Raw genomic sequence first — 5,423 nt, forward strand, 5'->3', positions numbered from 1 at the left:
AACAGACTCACCCTCAGAATGACACAGTGACAGGCTAGCTATGGATAGAGCTACACAATTGTGTGCCTCGAAACTACACACACACACTGCAATACAAACAACATAAAACTCATCTGATTGTGATTCATAACTCTCTCTCCCGCGGTTCAGTATTTTAATCCTAGCCCCAGGCTGACACATTACTTCTGGCTGTAGTAGTAACCGTGGTAACCGTATGTGACTCCTGTCTGTCCGGTAGTGTTGTTGTTTATTGTTGTCGTTTATCATGTCATGTTGTTAAAATGGATAAGCCAATAAAGGACGGCTACGCTCAAATTGGAAACATCACACACAGTATAGGATAATGATCTAGAGCCGTGTGTGTGTGTGTGTGTGTGTGTGACTGTGTGTGTGTGTGTGTGTGTGTGCGACTGTGTGAATGTGTGTGTGTGTGTGTGTGTGTGTGTGTGACTGTGTGAATATATGGGTGTGTGTGTGTGTGACTGTGAGTGTGTGTGTGAGTGTGTGTTGCCCTGCCCTCTCCCCTACTGTGTGTGTTTACAATCCCCCCCCCCCTGTTCATCATTATCCCCTTGTCTTTGTAATGGCCCCCCAGGCTGCCTCCACCCCCATAGAAACACCTGAAACCAAAACATAATGACCACACACACATTCACACACACATTCACACACACATTCACACACACATTCACACACACATTCACACACACATTCACACACACATTCACACACACATTCACACCCTCTTTGATGAGCCTTTGTAAAGCCAATGAAACTAACATTAAGCTAATCAGTCTGTATGTGTTAGTTGACTGATCACACATTTACACGTAACTGTCAAAGAGATGGAACAATGTCACATGACCAGCAGACGGACTGTGACACCACTGAGATGGCACCCAGTGTGGCCGCTGTGTTTCGTGTACCTTTTTAAAAATACATATTTTATGTTATTTTACCCTCTAAGGTAGTTAGCCATCTTAGTTATGACAGTGAGACATTACTACACTTTTATCTTGGATTCTTATTAGGACTGGTTGTTAAAATCCCTAAATATTCAGCACAACAATTGAGTGGAGTGCTTGATTTATTATGCCTATGTCTTGTGCAGTCGCGCTGCCTAGTTACGTCTCTTCACTACACTGGCTCCCCACTGGTGGAACGAGCTTCCCACTGCTGTCAGGACTGCAAAGTCACTCCCCATCTTCCACTGTAGAGTGTAGACCCATCTCTTCAGGCTACACCTTAACTGTTCCTCCTGAGACATCTACTACCCCTCTGCACCGGGTCTCCAGAAACACCTACCCCCCCCTCCCCCTATTCCGTTTCTCCTGAGACATCTCCTACCCTCCTGAAATGTTTCTCCAGTGTCAATTAATACACATTTGTTTAAAAAAATCTTCCTCCTTCTAGCACGACGACTGCCAATGGCCCCTGGCCTGAGCATAGATTACTTTTCCCGCTATGACTGGTGGATAGATGATTCACTTACTTCAGTCAAATGTATTGATTGTAAGTCGCTTTGGAATAAGGCGTCTGCTAAATGCCCAAACATGTAAATGTAAACATACATTTAGCTGTTACGTGAGGATGTTATGTGTGGTATGTGCACGCTGCTGTGTCATTGTGTGTTTATGAACTTGTTTACCTGGTTGGAGCAAGCCCTCAGGCCTCAACACTGATATGACTGTCATAACTGGCTAGCTCATCAACACTGATATGGCTGTCATAACTGGCTAGCTAAACACTGATATGGCTGTCATAACTGGCTAGCTCAACACTGATATGGCTGTCATAACTGGCTAGCTCAACACTGATATGGCTGTCATAACTGGCTAGCTCAACACTGATATGGCTGTCATAACTGGCTAGCTCAACACTGATATGGCTGTCATAACTGGCTAGCTCAACACTGATATGGCTGTCATAACTGGCTAGCTCAACACTGATATGACTGTCATAACTGGCTAGCTCAACACTGATATGACTGTCATAACTGGCTAGCTCAACACTGATATGGCTGTCATAACTGGCTAGCTCAACACTGATATGGCTGTCATAACTGGCTAGCTCAACACTGATATGACTGTCATAACTGTCTCTACCTCAACACTGATATGGCTGTCATAACTGGCTAGCTCAACACTGATATGGCTGACATAACTGGCTAGCTCAACACTGATATGGCTGTCATAACTGGCTAGCTCAACACTGATATGGCTGTCATAACTGGCTAGCTCAACACTGATATGGCTGTCATAACTGGCTAGCTCAACACTGATATGGCTGTCATAACTGGCTAGCTCAACACTGATATGGCTGACATAACTGGCTAGCTCAACACTGATATGGCTGACATAACTGGCTAGCTCAACACTGATATGGCTGTCATAACTGGCTAGCTCAACACTGATATGGCTGTCATAACTGGCTAGCTCAACACTGATATGGCTGTCATAACTGGCTAGCTCAACACTGATATGGCTGTCATAACTGGCTAGCTCAACACTGATATGACTGTCATAACTGGCTAGCTCAACACTGATATGGCTGTCATAACTGGCTAGCTCATCAACACTGATATGGCTGTCATAACTGGCTAGCTCAACACTGATATGGCTGTCATAACTGGCTAGCTCAACACTGATATGGCTGTCATAACTGGCTAGCTCAACACTGATATGGCTGTCATAACTGGCTAGCTCAACACTGATATGGCTGACATAACTGGCTCTACCTCAACACTGATATGACTGTCATAACTGGCTAGCTCAACACTGATATGACTGTCATAACTGGCTAGCTCAACACTGATATGGCTGTCATAACTGGCTAGCTCAACACTGATATGGCTGACATAACTGTCTCTACCTCAACACTGATATGGCTGACATAACTGTCTCTACCTCAACACTGATATGACTGTCATAACTGGCTAGCTCAACACTGATATGGCTGTCATAACTGGCTAGCTCAACACTGATATGGCTGACATAACTGTCTCTACCTCAACACTGATATGGCTGACATAACTGTCTCTACCTCAACACTGATATGACTGTCATAACTGGCTAGCTCAACACTGATATGACTGTCATAACTGGCTAGCTCAACACTGATATGGCTGACATAACTGGCTAGCTCAACACTGATATGGCTGACATAACTGTCTCTACCTCAACACTGATATGACTGTCATAACTGGCTAGCTCATCAACACTGATATGACTGACATAACTGTCTCTAACTCTGCTCTGAGAGTCCATCACCATGATCATAGACAAAGATGCTGGCATATTATTGTATTCATGAATGGATCTCTATCAAGAGGTTACACTGAGAGTCCACCTCCATTGTCCACGCATTGACAAAGATGCTATAAGTCTGCATATTATTGTGTTCATGAATGGTTCTCTATCGAGAGTCTCCACTCAGTTTAACACCACGGCCCATACATACAGGTAGAGAGAAAGGCTGTAGTTCTCTCATAAACTTTATCAGGGGAGGCTGTTAGAGGTAGAAATCGGAGGACGGGCTCATTGTAATGCATGGAACGAAATAAGGAATGGTATTAAACGCACGTGAGCCCGGCCTCCGATTTGTACCTCCACCAGCCTCCAGGCTATTCCTCTTATGTTTGCTAGTTTATTATTCTATGCTCACAAGATACAGTCATGTGAAAAAGATAGGACACCCCATGACAACCGTAGTCTTTTTCAAAATATTTAAATATATCTGGACATTTGATCTTCATTTTAATAATATTAAGAGATGTAGTAAGTAATATAACTAAACAAAACAAAAAATGATTTGGAAAATGTAATTGTAATTATCATATTAGTAATGTAATTAATTGAATTTCTTGTGGGGAAAAAGTTAGGACACCCACATTTATTACTACCTAAAACAATTAGAACATCGTTAGAGAGGATTTTGGAGGAGCCTGTCTTATTGAAACCTCAGACATTAGATTGCTCTTGATTGTTGAAGTGAGCGGTATCACCATGGCGAGATCGAAAGAGCTCTCTGAGGCCTTGAGAAAGAAGGTTGTAGATGCGTATGAGTCTGAGAAGGGATTTTAAAATATCCAAACAATTATAAATCAGCCATTCCACTGTCTGGAAAATAATTTACAAGTGGAGAACATTTAAAACAACTGCCAACATGGCCAGGTCAGACATGACTAGCAAGTTCAGACCAAGAGCAGCCTGCAATAGGTTTAAATAAGTCTACAACAATCCTAAAATGTCATTACGGGACCTACAGATAGCTCTTGCCACAGTTGATGTCAAAGTACATGCATCTAGCATCAGAAAGAGACTGCACAAGTTTGGTTATCATGGGAGGTGTGCAAAGAGGAAACAGCAGGAGTTCTGGAACAATGTGCTTTGGACAGATGAATAGAAAGTTTCATTATTTGGGCATGGTAACAGAAGACATGTTTGGCGCAAACCAAAGACAGCATTTGAGCACAACACCCCTCAAACATCAAACAGCTGAAAGAATTCTGCATGGAGGAGTGGGGAAACTTTCTCCCAGTCGATGGCAGACTGGTAGACAGTTATAGAAAACATCTAATTGAGGTTATTTCAGCCAAAGGAGGCAATACCAGCTATTAGGATGTCCTAACCTTTTCCTGAGTAGGAATTCGCAACTTTGTTCATTTTACAATAGATATTGTTTTAAAGAAGATCAAATTGATGTCCATATTTCTTAAAAAATATAAAATAAAATAAATTTAAGAATATAAATAAATATTTAATGGAGTGTCCTTTTTCACATGACTACATTATTTGCATTGGCAGTGTCTTATCAACCCATATATGGGTGTGTGTCTGTCTGTGTGAGTTTTTTATTTGTATAATGGCTGATGTACTTTAGACAAATGTACGTGTTGTAAGTCACTTTGGATAAAAGTGCTGTGTGTGTGTGTGTGTGTGTGTGTGTGTGAGTAAATATGTGTGTGTGTGTATGAGGAAGTGTGTCTGTCTATGTGTGTGTGTGTGTGTGTGTGTGTGTATATACTAGAAAGAGGTAATGTTTGTTTAATGACTATACCTGAAAAGGACACGCGAGGAAGGACTGAACAAAAGATTAATTAAAAATTGATTGATTGATTTGGAAATGCTAACCCTAACCCTTGATTACTCTACTCTTGGTGTGATAGTGGGAGAGAGAGAGAGAGAAAGAGAGAGAGGGATGGAGAGAGAGGGAGTGAGATACAAGAGGGACAGAGAGAGGGAGATAGAGGGTGTATATTAGATAGAGGAGGGATTGAACAAAAGATTGATTTAAATGTCTGGATAGAGAGAGGGAGGGGGGGGAGAGGGGGATACAAGAGGGGGATTTGGAATGATAAGGGTGGAAGAAGAGTAGAGTGTAAACGGCTAGAGGAGATGTGCATATCAGAGAACAGAGAGAGA

This window comes from Nansenia antarctica (genome assembly GCF_963989245.1).
Source record: "Nansenia antarctica genome assembly, chromosome: 13".
Taxonomy (NCBI): domain Eukaryota; kingdom Metazoa; phylum Chordata; class Actinopteri; order Argentiniformes; family Microstomatidae; genus Nansenia; species Nansenia antarctica.